We start from the raw sequence: 17,728 nt of genomic DNA, 5'->3' as shown, positions 1-17,728 counted from the left end.
GGGGCCACCGTCAACCCTTGGCTCGGTCCTGAAGGTCGGGGTCAGGCTGAGGCCCATGGGCACACGAAACACTGAATACAACACTATCTTTGTTCCATCCCCTTTGTGATAGCATAACAAAACATCATCTCTACCCTGATAAACATGATCTCTACCCTGATTTACTAACTGCTATTGTATTTTATTTATTGTCATTTTTTTATTGCCATTTTTTTTTATTGCCATTTTTCTTTGATATTTATTGTTGTTTATTTATTAATTATTTATTAATTGTTATTGCATTTATTTTCATTTATTAATTGTTATTTATTAATTGTTAGCATTGTTATATATATATATTTCTCACAGGACAAGCAGGATGGTTGTCCTCACAAATGGGTGACATCGAGGATGGAGCCCACCACGGAAAACTTCTGTCAAAGTTTAAACAGAACTTTGACTGGCCCCTACTGGGCATGCCCAGCAAGGCACTGACCCTGCAGCCAGCAGGGGTCTCCCTTCAGTCTTCTTTTTTCCGCGCAGCAGTTGCCACGCGGTGAAAGGAGCTCTCTAACCACGTTCCTGACAGGAATTTGGAAGTTAATTTCCTAAGAAAATTTGCCCCTCAGGGGTCTCCCTTCGACAAATTTTTAGTCATCTTACGGAACCCGGTAAGTTTTTTGCCTTTTTCCATCGACTACCGTCGAATTTGGCCCTTGAGGCCTGTTGGCACTTACCGATCCCCAGCCTAAATTTTGGCTTCAGGCCATGGCAACGGGGTTCCGCCGTTGTCCGGATTGTACCCGGACTATGTCCATCACAGACCCCCACAGGGTTTGTGTGATGTGTTTGGGTAGTGAGCATGATGTCCTGACTTGCACCAAATGTGCCTTAATGACACCCAAGGGTCGCAAAGCCAGGATGGAGAAGATGGGGCTCCTCTTCCATGCACCCACCCCAACGCCATCGATAGCATCGACGTCATCGGAACCGGCACCGTCGAAGTTGTACCATCATCGTCAACCCTCCGGTGACCGCCCGCCATCGATCGCTTCTCGGCCGTCGACTCCCGTCCCTTCCCCGGATGGGCGAGGGGATCGGAAGGAAAAGCACCGCTATCGACGGCACAAATCTCGGCCTGTCGAGGATCCACAGCCATCGACCTCTGCTCAAGCCGAGCCACCGACAAAGAAGCCACGAACAGACCGGACACCCTCCACGTCTCGTTCGCAGGCATCGAGGAAACCCTCACCCTCCCGGGGTGCGGGGGCCGTGATCCCACCGGTTACGGTGGTCCCTCCGGCCCTGCCTCAGCCTCCCTCTCCCGTCGAGCCGGGTATGGTTACCCCTGGTCTCCGGGCAGAACTGGACCGGCTGGTCCAGGAGGCCATCGAGAAAGCGATGAAGAAATTGCAACCTCCATCGGCACCGTCTCCGGCACCGGTTCCAGTGCCGCCCCCGGCACCGACACCGGCACCGGCTTCGCCACCGAGGAGGGAGGAACCGACCACCGAGCCGTTTATACAAGCGCTAGCACCGCTACTGAGCCGCATGGAGGCGCTCATGACGGCCCTTCCATCGGTGATTCCAGTGCCATCGACAACACCACCGTCTCCGACTGGATTTTCATCGGCAGGAGAAACACCGTTCCGGATTCCCCCTTCCGGGGTGGTTCCATCGGTGCCTTCTGGTATATCTCCACCGATATATCCTTCGGTTCCATCCGTTCCACGCCAGGCACCGATTCCATCGACAGCACCGAAGCCATCGATGCCATTTCTGGTTCCACCTACGGCACCGATTCCACCTCGGTTTCCATCGATGCCTTTAGAGCCTCAGCCAGGTCCATCAGGGTTACAAACCCCCACTTGATCCCTACGATACCTGGGGTGATGATGATGATACATCTTCTGACACGGATTTACCTTCGCCTCCATCTCCTACAGAGAGTAGAAAAAGATCTCCTCCTGAGGATCTATCTTTCATTAACTTTGTGAAAGAGATGTCAGAAGTTGTACCTTTTCAACTACAATCTGAAGCTGATGACAGACACCAGATGATGGAACTCCTTCAATTTCTGGATGCTCCAAAAATCATCGCTTCCATCCCTATACACCAGGTGTTTTTGGATCTGCTCAAGAAAAACTGGGAATCTCCTTCATCAGTGTCCCCAGTTAACAAAAAAGCTGACTCCACCTACCTTGTCCAGTCAGCACCAGGTTTCCAAAAACCTCAACTGGATCATCGCTCTGTTGTGGTTGAGTCCGCGCAGAAGAAGGCCAAGCGTCTTAAGCCACACTCTTCTACTCCACCTACCAGGGACAACAAGTTCCTAGATAGTGTTGGACGGAAAGTCTATCATGGAGCTATGTTGATTTCACGCATAGCTTCATATCAACTTTATATGACTCAGTACAACAGAGCCATCCTTAAGCAGATGCAAGACTATGCTGACACGTTACCAGACCAATACCAACCGCAGCTTCAAGCCCTTCTTCACAAGGGATTTGAGGCAGGGAAGCACGAGATTCGGACTGCCTACGACATATTCGATGCTTCCACAAAAGTTTCAGCCACAGCCATCTCAGCCAGACGTTGGGCTTGGTTAAAATCATCCAACCTTCGCCCAGAGGTTCAGGATCGTCTTGCTGATTTACCCTGCTTAGGCGATAATTTGTTTGGAGAGCAAATTCAGCAGATTGTGGCGGAGTTGAAAGACCACCATGAGACGTTGAAACAACTCTCATCTGTCCCACCTGAGCTGACCTCCAAGCAACCGCAAAAGAAAGACTCTAAGAAGTCATTCTTTCGACCACGCCGTTATTACCCTCCATCGGCCAGGCCTCGTCCAGCTCGATCCTCTACTAGGCCTCAGCCGCGTCAGCCTAGGAAACAAAGGCCTACTGTAGCCCCTCCTCCTGGGCCTGCGGCTGGCCTTTGACTCCCCTGTAGGGAACACATGCCAAACCCCTCTTCCGGACATCCCTGTAGGAGGTCGACTGTACCATTTTCTACAACCTTGGTTGCAGATCACCTCAGATCAGTGGGTGCTAACAATTATCGCACAGGGTTACCACCTCAACTTCATAACTCTTCCGGCAGACTCCCCGCCTCTTCAAGCGTGGAGTCTATCCACCCATTTGGCTCAATTACAACAGGAAGTATCCCTTCTTCTGCAATCAAATGCTATAGAACCCGTTCCTCCCTCTCAACGAGGCAAGGGATTCTATTCCAGATACTTCCTAATACCAAAGAAATCAGGGGGACTACGTCCCATTTTGGACCTTCGAGCCCTCAACAAATACCTTCAAAAAGAGAAGTTCAAAATGGTAACCCTAGGTGCGCTGCTCCCTCTGCTTCAAAGAGGGGATTGGCTGTGCTCTCTCGACCTCAAGGACGCTTATACCCATATTGCGATCACACAATCCCATCGCAAATATCTGCGGTTTCTAGTAGGCCACGAACATTATCAATACCGTGTCCTCCCTTTCGGTCTAGCTTCTGCCCCACGAGTCTTTACCAAATGTCTCGTAGTGGTAGCAGCATTCCTCAGGAAGGAAGGTGTCCACGTCTACCCATACCTGGACGATTGGCTAATCAGGGCCTCCACCCAACAGATAGCTCAATCCTCCCTAAAATTGACAATTCAAACACTCCTTTCCTTAGGGTTTCTCGTCAATTACGAGAAATCTTGCTTAGTCCCGTCTCAAACCTTATCCTTCATTGGGGCAGACTTGGACACCTTACAGGCAAAGGCTTACCTTCCTCTTCAGAGGGTCCACACCCTAATGTCCCTGGCTCGCCAGCTCCAGTCTCAGAACACTGCCACGGCTCGCCAGTTCCTCATTCTCCTAGGGCACATGGCATCCTCGGTTCAAGTCACTCCCATGACCCGACTAGCCATGAGAGTAACACAATGGACTCTACGACACCAATGGATTCAAGCTTTTCAGCCTCTGTCCTCCATAGTCACAGTCACACAAGTGCTGCGCCTATCCTTAACCTGGTGGACGACTCAGGTCAACCTCCTTCAGGGCTTACCCTTTCTTCCACCGGATCCGCAAGTAATCCTAACCACCGACGCTTCTCACATCGGTTGGGGAGCCCATGTGGACGACTTTCAAACCCAAGGGTTATGGTCCAAAGAGGAAGCCGAACACCAGATAAATTTCCTGGAACTTCGAGCAATCCGCTATGCGCTCCGCACTTTCAAAGATCATCTCTTTCATCAGATAATCTTAATCCAGACGGACAACCAAGTGGCCATGTGGTACATAAACAAGCAGGGAGGCACAGGCTCCTTCCTTCTGTGTCAGGAAGCTGCGCAGATCTGGGCGGAAGCCCTCTCCCACTCCATGTACCTCAGGGCCACTTACCTGCCGGGAGTAGACAATGTATTGGCAGACCAGCTGAGCCGTGTCTTCCAACCACACGAGTGGTCACTCGATCCTCTGGTAGCGACCTCTCTGTTTCACAAGTGGGGTTCTCCCCGCATAGACCTCTTTGCGTCCCCTCAGAACCACAAAGTGGACGATTACTGCTCTCTCATTCGGAGCCAGCACTCTCGGCCGAGGGATGCATTCTCCTTCAAGTGGACAACCGGTCTGCTCTATGCATTCCCTCCACTTCCTCTTGTGTCAAAGACTCTCGTGAAGCTACGCCAGGACGGGGGAACCATGATCCTGATAGCACCTTACTGGCCACGCCAAGTATGGTTTCCAATACTCCAGGATCTCTCCATCCGCAGGCACATTCCTCTGGGAAAGGACCCGCATCTGCTCACTCAAAACGACGGATGCCTCCTCCATCCCAACCTCCAAGCCTTGTCCCTGACGGCATGGATGTTGAAAGGTTAGTCCTTCAGCCTTTCAACCTTTCAGATTCCGTTTCTCGGGTCCTGATAGCTTCACGAAAGCCTTCCACAAGAAAGTCTTACTCATACAAATGGAAAAGGTACACATCATGGTGCACTTCTCAGTCCCTTGATCCCCTTTCCTGTCCAATCTCCAAATTCTTGGACTATTTATGGCATCTCTCTGAATCAGGTCTTAAAACCTCTTCTATCAGAATGCATGTCAGTGCGGTAGCCGCCTTCCATAAAGGTGTACAGGGTGTCCCTATTTCAGTACAACCCCTAGTAACACGTTTTCTTAAAGGCTTGCTCCATCTGAAGCCACCCTTACGTCCTCCGGCCCCATCTTGGGACCTTAACCTGGTTCTTGGTCGTCTAATGAAACCTCCTTTCGAACCTCTGCACTCCTGTGAGTTAAAGTATCTCACATGGAAAGTGTTATTCCTTTTGGCTATCACTTCAGCTCGCAGGGTTAGTGAATTGCAGGCCCTAGTTACCTATCCGCCTTACACTAAGCTCCTGCAGGACCGGGCGGTACTCCGCACTCACCCTAAATTTTTACCTAAGGTAGTTTCTGAGTTTCATATTAATCAATCCATCATACTACCTATCTTTTTTCCCAGGCCCCACTCCAACTCCGGGGAACAGACTCTGCATACCCTAGACTGCAAACGAGCTCTAGCTTTTTATCTAGACCGTACAGTTGCTCACAGGAAGAGCACTCAATTATTTGTCTCTTTTCATCCTAACAAGTTAGGACATCCTGTGGGTAAGCAGGCTCTTTCCTCCTGGTTGGCGGACTGCATTTCTTTTTGCTATCAGCAAGCTGGCATTCCCTTTCAAGACCGTGTAAAAGCACACTCTGTGAGGGCCATGGCGACGTCAGTGGCACACCTTCGATCGGTGCCGCTTCCTGACATCTGCAGGGCTGCAACCTGGAGTTCTCTCCATACCTTTGCAGCCCACTATTGTTTGGACAAAGCTGGAAGACAGGACTCCATCTTCGGCCAATCTGTCTTGCGTAACCTTTTTCCAACGTGACGTACCAACACCCTTCCACCTTCCCGGTAGGGTGCGGATGCCCTTTACCAAATTCCACCCCAGTTGTAGTGCCTGTTGCACGTCATTGGGTGCATTTGGTGCAAGTCAGGACATCCTCAGCTCGGTACTCACCCATTTGTGAGGACAACCATCCTGCTTGTCCTGTGAGAAAGCAAATGTTGCTTACCTGATGTAACAGGTGTTCTCACAGGACAGCAGGATGTTAGTCCTCACGAAACCCGCCCGCCACCCCGCGGTGTTGGGTTTGTTTTGTTTTTACTTTCTAGGCACTGCCTGTAGCTTTGAAAATCAGACTGAAGGGAGACCCCTGCTGGCTGCAGGGTCAGTGCCTTGCTGGGCATGCCCAGTAGGGGCCAGTCAAAGTTCTGTTTAAACTTTGACAGAAGTTTTCCGTGGTGGGCTCCATCCTCGATGTCACCCATTTGTGAGGACTAACATCCTGCTGTCCTGTGAGAACACCTGTTACATCAGGTAAGCAACATTTGCTTTTCTCTGTTTCTTGGATTAACTATGTTCATTGTAAACCGCTAACTTGAAGCGATAGTTACTGTTCATTGTAAACCGGGGTGATATGTATATTATACAGGAACCTCCGGTATATAAATCCTTAAATAAATAAATAAAACACAGAGCATCCTCTATCAGTGGGGACTGCTACAGATTTGCAAATAAAACAACCAAGACTTGAGCCGACTGTAATCTGCTGAGATTCGTGGATCTGTGTACTAGAAATTGTGGAAAAAAATAAATAAATTGAGTAACAGTTAGAACAGATTTTATCAACTCTAGCAAATTGTTCCACAACTGAGGCCTAGAAGAGTCCGCTCCCTGGTTGGTTGGTTGGTTTGGAAGGTGGGGGAGGGAGGGGTTTCAGTACTTTAAAATATTTGTATTCTCCGTGACCTGTGCAGCACTTCAGGAAGCCACCACATTCAGTCGGGATCAATCCCTCCCACCCTTCCCCGAACCCTTGGGGGCGGTCATGCTTGAAAAAGCATCCCAAATTCCCACTTGCGGAACAGGACCTTTACTGGTTCACCTGTTGCGGGTGATGCTGTCTGTAACATCATAGCCAGCGTAGACCCACGACATCCCATTCAATGTGAGTTAATTTGCAATTCTCCTGCCAAAACAGCTGCACAGGAGGACTACAGAAGACAATTAAAAAAAAAAAATTATGGAATGAAAAATAATGGCTGATTGGTATCTTTTTTAAGTGATATCGAGTATTATTACTGGCCATGTGTGCATCTGACATCCTACAGAGAGCACGGAACGCATAGTCCGTGTGACCTGACCGAAACCGATTTTACAGCCCATTTCCAAACGTAACAATTCCCCACAATTGAGTCATAATGCCTACAAGTCACCAATTAATCCTGGTAAAACAGGCTCTCTGCTACCAATCAGTTTCATTCCACACTTTCTGAAAAATGTGTGCTAAGCCACAAAGTGTTGCTTTAAACTTGCATTTTATTCCTTGGCACGATGATCCTTCCATCCAATTAAAGCCTGCATACCAGAGCAGCAAGATACATGAAAACTAAATACTTCTACAGCTCTATAACAAACATTACAGCACTGATTTCTTACATGGTCCATCTCACTTTAAAATCAATCAATCAATACATACATAAATAAATAAGCTTCATTAAAAACTGTGAGCGACCGAGGATAAACCCCCAAATTCAGATAACTAAGGGGCCCAATTTACTAAGCTTTTTTCCCATTAGTCACCATAGACACAGAATGGGGGGGGGGAACACATTAGGAAGCAAAGCCCTACGTTCTGGCAGCAAGCTAACCAATTTAAGCTCCACAGAGATGACCAGGTCATCCAGAAAACCCACTGATCCTGATATGATATAAAGTAGACAACAAGTTCTAATATACAGCCAAAATAATATTCATAAGAACATAAGAAATTGCCATGCTGGGTCAGACCAAGGGTCCATGAAGCCCAGCATCCTGTTTCCAACAGAGGCCAAAACCAGGCCACAAGAACCTGGCATTTACCCAAACACTAAAAAGATCCCATGCTAATGATGCAATTAATAGCAGTGGCTATTCTCTAAGTAAACTTGATTAATAGCCGTTAATGGACTTCTCCTCCAAGACTTTTCCAAACCTTTTTTGAACCCAGCTACACTAACTGCACTAACCACATCTTCACGCATTAAATTCCAGAGCTTTATTGTGCGTTGAGTGAAAAAGAATTTTCTCCGATTAGTCTTAAATGTGCTACTTGCTAACTTCATGGAATGCCCCCTAGTCCTTCTATTATTTGAAAGTGAAAATAACCGAGTCACATCTACTCGTTCAAGACCTCTCATGATCTTAAAGACCTCTATCATATCCCCCCTCAGCCATCTCTTCTCCAAGCTGAACAGCCCTAACCTCTTCAGCCTTTCCTCGTAGGGAAGCTGTTCCATCCCCTTTATCATTTTGGTTGTCCTTCTCTGTACCTTCTCCATCACAACTATATCTTTTTTGAGATGCGGCGACCAGAATTGTACACAGTATTCAAGGTGTGGTCTCACCATGGAGCGATATAGAAGCATTATGACATTTTCCGTTCTATTAACCATTCCCTTCCTAATAATTCCTAACATTCTATTTGCTTTTTTGACTGCTGCAGCACACTGAGCCGACTATTTTAAAGTATTATCCACTATGATGCCTAGATTTTTTTCCTGGGTGGTAGCTCCTAATATGGAACCTAACATCGTGTAACTACAGCAACGGTTATTTTTCCCTATATGCAACACCTTGCACTTCTCCACATTAAATTTCATCTGCCATTTGGATGCCCAATCTTCCAGTCTTGCAAGGTCTTCCTGCAATGTATCACAGTCTAAAATTATTCAGAGTATAACTACTCTGAATAATTTTGTATCATCTGCAAATTTGATAACCTCACTCGTCGTATTCCTTTCCAGATCATTTATATATATATTGAAAAGCACCGGTCCAAGTACAGATCCCTGAGGCACTCCACTGTTTACCCTTTTCCACTGAGAAAATTGATCATTTAATCCTACTCTCTGTTTCCTGTCTTTTAACCAGCTTGTAATCCATGAAAGGACATCGCCTCCTGTCCCATGACTTTTTAGTTTTCGTAGAAGCCTCTTATGAGGGACTTTATCAAACGCCTTCTGAAAATCCAAATACACTACATCTACTGGTTCACCTTTATCCACATGTTTATTAACCCCTTCAAAAAAATGAAGCAGATTTGTTAGGCAAGACTTCCATTGGGTAAATCCATGTTGACTGTGTTCCATTAAATCATGTCTTTCTATATGCTTTACAATTTTGTTCTTGAGAATAGTTTTCACTATTTTTCCCGGCACTGAAGTCAGGCTCACTGGTCTATAGTTACCCGGATCACCCCTGGAGCCTTTTTTAAATATTGGGGTTACATTGGCCACCCTCCAGTCTTCAGGTACAATGGATGATTTTAATGATAGGTTACAAATTTTAACTAATAGATCAGAAATTTCATTTTTGAGTTCCTTCAGAACCCTAGGATGCATACCATCCGGTCCAGGTGATTTGCTACTCTTTAGTTTGTCAATCTGGCCTACTACATCTTCCAGGTTCACAGTGATTTCATTCAGTTCGTCTGACTCATCACCCCTGAAAACCATCTCCGGAACTGGTATCTCCCCAACATCCTCAATAGTAAACACGGAGGCAAAGAATTCATTTAGTCTTTCTGCAATGGCCTTATCTTCCCTAAGAGCCCCTTTAACCCCTCTGTCATCTAATGGTCCAACCGACTCCCTCACAGGTTTCTTGCTTTGGATATATTTTAAAAAGTTATTATTATGAGTTTTTGCCTCTATGGCCAATTTCATTTCAAATTCTCTCTTCGCCTATCTTATCAATGTTTTACACTTAGCTTGACAATGCTTATGTTTTATCCTATTTTCTTCAGATGGATCCTTTTTCCAATTTTTGAAGGATGTTTTTTTTGGCTAAAATAGCCTCTTTCACCTCACCTTTTAACCATGATGATAATCGTTTTGCCTTCCTTCCACCTTTCTTAATGCGCGGAATACATATGGACTGTGCCTCTAGGATTGTATTTTTAAACAATGTCCATGCCTGTTGAACACTTTTAACCTTTGCAGCTGCACCTTTCAGTTTTTTTCTAACTATTTTTCTCATTTTATCAAAGTTTCCCTTTTTAAAATTTAGTGTTAGAGCTGTAGATTTACTTATTGTCCCCCTTCCAGTTATTAGTTTAAATTTGATCATGTTATGATCACTGTTGCCAATTGGCCCCACCACCGTTACTTCTCTCACCAAATCTTGCGTTCTACTAAGAATTAAATCTAAAATAGCTCCTTCTCTTGTTGGTTCCTGAACCAATTGCTCCATGAAGCACTTATTTATTACATCCAGGAACTTTATATCTCTAGCAAGTCCTGATGTTACATTTACCCAGTCAATATTGGGGTAATTGAAATCTCCCATTATTATTGCACTGCCAAATTGGTTTGCTTCCCTGATTTCTCTTAGCATTTCATCATCTGTCTGACCATTTTGTGCAGGTGAACGGTAGTATACTCCTATCACTATACTCTTACCCAACACACATGGGATTTCTACCCATATAGATTCTACTGAGCATTTAGTCTCTTGTATGATCTTTATCCTGTTGGACTCTATACCCTCCCGGACACTCCCACCAAGTTGATCCTCCCTATCATTGCGATATAATATGTACCCTGATATAGCACTGTCCCATTGGTTATCCTCCTTCCACCAAGTCTCTGTGATGCCAATTATGTCAATCTCATCATTTGCTGCTATACACTCTAACTCTCCCATCTTACTACTTAGACTTCTGGCATTGGCATACAGACATTTCAAAGTGTGTTTTTTGCTTGTTTTAACAACCTGCTTTTCAGTTGTTTGGGATAATTCGGAAATCATTAGCTTTGGTGATGTTTTACATATAGGTATATGAACTATGTTTGCATTCAATGGAACCTCTCTGTTGGGATGCCCTAACTCTCCTGTTTCATTAGTATCCTTCAAGGATACATTTCTCCGAACCATGCACTGCTGAGTGACTGTCGGCTTTCCCCCTTGTTCTAGTTTAAAAGCTGCTCTATCTCCTTTTTGAAAGTTAGTGCCAGCAGCTTGGTTCCACTCTGGTTAAGGTGGAGCCCATCCTTTCGGAAAAGTCTCCCCTTTCCCCAAACATTTCCCCAGTTCCTTACAAAGCTGAATCCCTCTTCCCTGCACCATCGTCTCATCCACGCATTGAAACTCTGGAGCTCTGCCTGCCTCTGGGGACCTGCACGTGGAACAGGAAGCATTTCAGAGAATGCCACCCTGGAGGTTCTGGATTTCAGCTTCCTACCTAAAATCCTAAATTTGGCTTCCAGAACCTCTCTCCCACATTTTCCTATGTCGTTGGTGCCCACATGTACTACAACAACTGGCTCCTCCCCAGCACTGTCTATAATCCTATCTAGGTGACGCGTGAGGTCTGCCACCTTCGCACCAGGCAGGCAAGTTACCAGGCGGTCTTCATGTCCACCAGCCACCCTGCTATCTACATTTCTAATAATCGAATCACCAACTATGATGGCCAGCCTAACCCTTCCCTCCTGTGCAGTAGCCCTGGGAGATTTGTCCTCAGTGCGAGAGGACAATACATCACCTGGAGAGCAGGTCCTTGCTACACCAGGGTGATGTTCTCCTATTGGGAGACCTTTCTGATCCAAGGCAGCACTGGGGCTGCCAGAATGGATTTGGGACTTGGCTACTATGTCCCTGAAGGTCTCGTCAATGTACCTCTCTGTCTCCCTCAGCTCCTCCAAGTCTGCTACTCTAGCCTCCAGAGATCAGACTTGTTCCCTGAGAGCCAGGAGCTCTTTGCACCGAGTGCACACATACAATCTCTCACCGGCAGGTAAAAAATCTTACATGTGACAGGATTCATTTCCTTAGGGCAACGTAGGAATAACACATCACCCCCTTCCCCCATTTATCTACATCTATAAAGTGGCATTCCAAAAGCTCCCCAGAATATGCATTAGTACGATAAAATGTAAAGTTTGGGATTTTACCTTGCAGCGTGCTAGAATTGTTACATTACTTGATAATAAGTAACATTTCTCTATAAACTGTGCCTTGCCTATTTTTTCCCCTCTGTATTTATTTTTATTTGTTTATTTAGATTTTTATATTCCACTTTTTGGTACTTCAACGTAGGGATGTGAATCGTTTTTTGACGATTTAAAAAAATCGTCGATATTTTTTAAATCGTCAAAAATCGTTAGAGTGCGCGATACAATACAAATTCCCCCGATTTATCATCAAAAATCGTTAAATCGGGCAGGGAATTATTTGGGGGGAGGGCGGGAAAACCGGCACACCAAAACAACCCCTAAACCCACCCCGACCCTTTAAAACCAATCCCTTACCCTCCCCCACCCTCCCGAACCCCCCCAAAATGTTAAATTACCTGGTGGTCCAGTGGGGGGGGGGGGGCGCCGGCGCGATCTCCCGCTCTCGGGCCATCGGCGCCATATTGGCTGCCACTAATATAAATGGCGCCGATAGCCCAATAAAAAAAAACCCCACCCGACCCTTTAAACCGACCCCCTTAGCCTCCCCCACCCTCCCGACCCCCCCCCCAAAACCTTTTAAAATTACCTGGTGGTCCGGGGGGGGCGCGGGGAGCAATCTCCCGCTCTCGGGCCATCGGCTGCCACTCATAAAGATGGCGCCGATGGCCCTTTGCCCTTACCATGTGACGGCATCCGTGCCATTGGCCGGCCCCTGTCACATGGTAGGAGCACTGGATGGCCGGCGCCAAGATGGCGCCCGCCAATGGCACGGATACCCTGTCACATGGTAAGGGCAAAGGGCCATCGGCGCCATTTTTATTTTAGCGCAGCTGATGGCCTGGGAACGGGAGATCGCTCCCCGTGGCCCCCCTGGACCACCAGGTATGTGTACAAAGTTTTGGGGGGGTTGGGAGAGTGGGGGAGGCTAAGGGGGTAATTTTAAAGGGTCGGGGTGGGGGGTTTTTTATCGGCGTGGGCCTCACTAAAAGAAATTAGTGATGTGAATTGGAATCAGAACCGATCCCAATTCACAGTTCTAACGATCAGATTCCCCCCCCCCCCCCAGCCGAACCCGATCGTTAAAACGATCGGGCACACGATTCACATCCCTACTTCAAAGTGTACATCAAAGCTGATTACATTCAAGTAGTATAGGTATTCCCCTATCCTCATAGGGTTTACAATCTACCATTTTGTCCCTGAGGCAATGGAGGGTAAAGTGACTTGTCCAAGGTCACAAGGAGCCACAGCCTAATAACTAACTAGGCATCTTAAAGTCTTATTTAACATGTTACAAATTTCCAGCTCAACACATAAGACCCAATTTCCCTGAAATAAAAAAAAAGTTTTCTAATCCTGCTTTATTGATCGGAGGGACTCATCCACATTTTCCAAGTGTTTTCTTTCATTATGGATGCATTTGGTAATAAGAGGCTCCAACTGTGCTTTTAACTGCCCTATCAGGTATTAAGTAGGCAGCAGCCAGGGATGCTGCAGAGGTAATGCTCCCATGGGGGGGGGGGGGAAGGGCTACCAGCTATTGTAGATCATTGGCCAAGCTCGGATGCACAGGTCCTAGTTTTGAAAGAGAGCCATAGTTAGTGGCCTCCAGCCCAGGATGATTGCTGCAATGTCTGCGCCATATGGAAGCGAGATGAGAGCTAAGAATGGCATGGCGGTGGCGGTGGCGGGGAATGCAAGTAGATACAGATACAAAGCCCATAGCTCCACAGCCCTTCCATTCTAATCGAACCAAAGAGCGGGCTAACGCTTTCTCCTTGTAAATGATCAGTGTGGTGACACTCAAATCGCAGAGTCTAGCAATGTGTGTCGCCAGAAGCGCCACTGAAATAAACTCCCTCACCAGCGGGTTTACTATCTTTTACAGCTTTACCCGCCTGGAAAGAGGAAATCATTTATTTCAAAAAGCTATTGCAGAGAGATATTGGCGAACCAGCATACAAACCACTTCAAAGTTCTGGGGTTTTTTGTTTTTTTTTTCACACAACCCTTGCTTTCGTTTACAGTTGCAAAGTGAAAGTCCAGCTGTTGCAGCGTATTCTACTATGCAAAGAATTATCTAGTCAACATTACAGCGAAGCGAGGGCAGCTTAGCCAATCAGTAACCAGATCCCCCAAGCGACTTTTCAGCGGCACCAGGGCCACTGAAGGTGAACTCCGACCCAATTTTTGACCTTTCTGTCTAGCCAGACATGGCTCAGCCCAACACCTTTTAGAGGGCCTTTGAAAACTTTCCAGAAAGGAATTCCAGTTTGCGCAGGAACACCACTGCTGTGAGCTGGGCCTGACTCCTGCCCCATGTCAAGCAAAGTTAGATTTCATCTCCCCAGTGGCTACAAAGCTGGCCCCCAATGAAAGAAACATGCAAGAGGTGCCAGTGATTTTGCCGACATACTGTTTTTAAAATTGTGTTTTCCTAGGGGCTGTCCGCTGTGCGGCATGTACAGCAGCTCACAAGTGCACGCTGTTGCTCATTGGCTATCACAGATGCAAATATTATAGAAATCAAATCTACTAGACACAGGATTCCAACTTAATTAAATGCTAAAACAGAAACTGGCTTTCCACAGCTGAAAACCCCGAATTGCCCAAATTGATTGGTCGATTTGTGGTTTCTGGTCCCAGACAGCATCTTATATGAATGGCCACATGCTTAAGCTTGAAGCAGACCTTTTTGTTCCTCAAAGAAAACAGCAAAGTTTGCAGCGTTAACTTGCAGTGCCCAGCTCCAAAGGTTACCGAGTTGTTTTAAAATGCATGGCAGCAGACAGTGAAACATAACTCAGTAACGTGTTTCTCTCGTCATCCTGGGCCACTCTTTAAAAAAAAAATGTGAAAGCAAACCAAGATAGCACAAAACCAAGGGAAATATTCTAAAAAACAAAAAAACAAATGTTTGACTTTTTTTTTTCTTCATATTTCCCATGCTACTGGGCATGTTCAACAGAATTAGCACTGCAGCATCATGGGCTAATTTCTTAGACTATTGCTATGGGAAAGCCTTACAGAGGCCTACAGGGCCACATCTGCTCCAAACATCACGCCCTTTTGAGTGGAAAGCAGGGTCGCAGCACAGGGAATACACAAAGAATTAAGAGCATCTTTGAAAATAAAACTATCCTATGGCATGTAACCCCCCCCCCCCCCGATACACTCATTTCTTGCCCCTCCCACATACACACCACACACCCCCATCTCCCATGCCCCTTCACACAAACACAACATGCACCCACCTCCACACACCTGCACACCCCTTGCTTCTTTTTTCGTGGGGGCTGTAAATGAGAAGACAAACTCTATGATACATGAATCATTCAAAGGAGAACCAGAATGTGATTTCTCAATAAATATATTGCCTATTTACCCCCTCCCATATGATCATGAAGTTATATTTTAATGTTGCAAAAATATAAATTGCATTTAAAAAATGTATCCCCTCACAAGGGAGCAAATTCTCGATTCCAGAAAAGCAAACTTTGATATCATCAGCTACATGCCAGCCTTGCTCCAACGTGGAGGTGCAAAAAAAACCTCAATCCTGTATTTTTCTCAGCCATGGCCCACAGAAACCCTTTATCAAAAAGACATACCCTTCCCATCGGCTCAGTCAAATCTGAAAATTCTGTGCACCCGAAACAGAATGGCCGGGAAAGTGGACCTCCCCCCCCCCCCCCCCCCCCCCGTACTGTGCTGGGAATTACTGAGGCGACATTATTGTCCAACTACAACGCTCATCAAATACACAAAATCGAAAACTAAGACAGTGACTTCACATGCGGGGTGCTTGACACCTCCGATCATGAGACTGCATTTGACAATGAGTAAACTTTCAGATCCAGAGCAGATAATGCCACAACTGGCGATTTGAATTTGTATTTATACATCTTGAAGGCAGGAATCAGAAGCCATCATCATTTTCAAGGGCATACTGCTCCTGGGAGGGAGGGTACCACTCAAACTCTTGACATCATTCCATGTTTGGGTTCTTGTAGCCTGGATTGGCCACAGTTGGAAATAGGATGCTGGGCTTGATGGACCCTCAGTTTGACCCAGAAGGCAACTTCTTATGTTCTTATGGGTTGAGCTAAAGAAAAGGCAAAATCATTGCACTTGGCAACTCTTTAAATCCTTTTTTTAACCCCTTTCCCAAAACCAGTGATACATGAATAGTGCTCCCACCACAAGCTTCTCCTCGGAGGACACATCTGATCTTATTTCCCTTCCCCTGATTTCAGAACCCACCTTCTTCACTTTGGGCCACATGTACTAAATTTATTTATCTCCCCATTCACACAAAATAAGGAAAACCCCTTAGTACGTCTGAACTTTTGTGATTTTAACATCCAAAGGCTGGTCAATGACAAAAAGAGTCTCAGACCTGAGTGTCGCAGACTTTAGCCCTAACTAAAGTCTATCAAAATGGGGATATTCTTGGAGGAAGAACTTGAAGACTGAGAAAAAATTGGTGAGGTGGAACAATAGTGGGCCAAATTAAAATGAGCTATTACAAAGGCAACAAATCTAAATGTTACAAAAGTAAACAAAAGTAAGAGGAAAAAGAAACCGATCTGGTTCTCAAAGGAAGTGGCTGAAATAATAAAGGCAAAAAGAACAGGTTCAGGAAGTATAAAGGATCCCAAAAAGAGGAACACAGGTAAGAACACCTGGTGAAACCGAGGGAGACAAAGAAAAAAATCAGGAAAGCAAAAGGTCAAGTGGAAGAAAGTATTTCCAAAGAGGTAAATAACGCAAGGTGACAAAACATTTTTCTGATACATCAGAAAAAAAGGGAGGCCCTAAGTGGTATAGTGAAATTGAAAAGTGACGAGGAGTACTGTGTGGAGAGAGATGAAGAAATGGTGGAAATATTAAACAAGTACTTCAGTTCAGTGTTCACTAAAGATGACCGTGGAGAAGGACCATTACTGGTTGACAAGACCGTAAATGGGGATGGGATAGACACAATTCCATTTACAGAAGAGAATGTATGGGAAGAGCTAGGAAAACTGAAAGTAAACAAGGGCCATGGGACTGGATGAGGTACATCCCAGGATAGTGAGGGAGCTCAGAGATGTGCTGGCGGGTCCGCTAAAAAACTTGTTCAACAGATCCCTGGAAACGAGAGTGGTGCTGTGTGACTGGAGAAGATCTTCATAAGAGTGGTAGCAGAGAGAAGGCTGGAAATTACAGGCCGGTTAGCCTCAACTCCATGGTGGGAAAATTAATGGAGACGTTGCTGAAGAAAAGGATAGTGAAATATCTACAATCCAGTGGGTTGCTAGACACAAAGCGGCATGGATTCCCCAGGGGAAGGTCCTTTAAGACAAATCTGATTGATTTTGATTGAGTAACTAGAGAATTGGACCAAGGAAGAGCACTTAATGTGATGTACTTGGATTTCAGCAAAGCTTTTGATACAGTCCCACATAGGAGGCTCGTGAATAAAATGAGAAGCTTGGGACTCGGCACCAAGGTGGTGGAGTGGACTACAAATTGGTTGACTGACAGGAGACAGCAAGTAATGTGATTCCGATCATGAAACTCGGTATAATAAAAATAATAAATAAAATAATAAATAAATAAAGTAATGGTAAATAGAACATACTCTGAAGAGAGAATTGTGTTAAGTGGGATCTGTTTTGGGACCTGTTCTGTTCAATATCTTTATGAGCTCACCGCAGAAGAGTTAAAAATTTATGTTTGTCTATTTGTGGATGATACT

The 17,728-nt window shown here is 45.8% G+C and overlaps 1 protein-coding gene across 1 annotated transcript in view; it reads right to left on the bottom strand.

Moving 5' to 3' along the window:
* The window catches only part of PRKCE (protein kinase C epsilon), a 1,012,677-nt gene that overhangs the window by 974,470 nt on the left and 20,479 nt on the right, over nucleotides 1–17,728 (bottom strand).

This window comes from Rhinatrema bivittatum, chromosome 3 (genome assembly GCF_901001135.1).
Source record: "Rhinatrema bivittatum chromosome 3, aRhiBiv1.1, whole genome shotgun sequence".
Lineage (NCBI taxonomy): Eukaryota > Metazoa > Chordata > Amphibia > Gymnophiona > Rhinatrematidae > Rhinatrema > Rhinatrema bivittatum.
The sequence above is the reverse complement of the archived record's forward strand: the minus strand, read 5'-3'. Positions and strand labels throughout refer to the sequence as shown.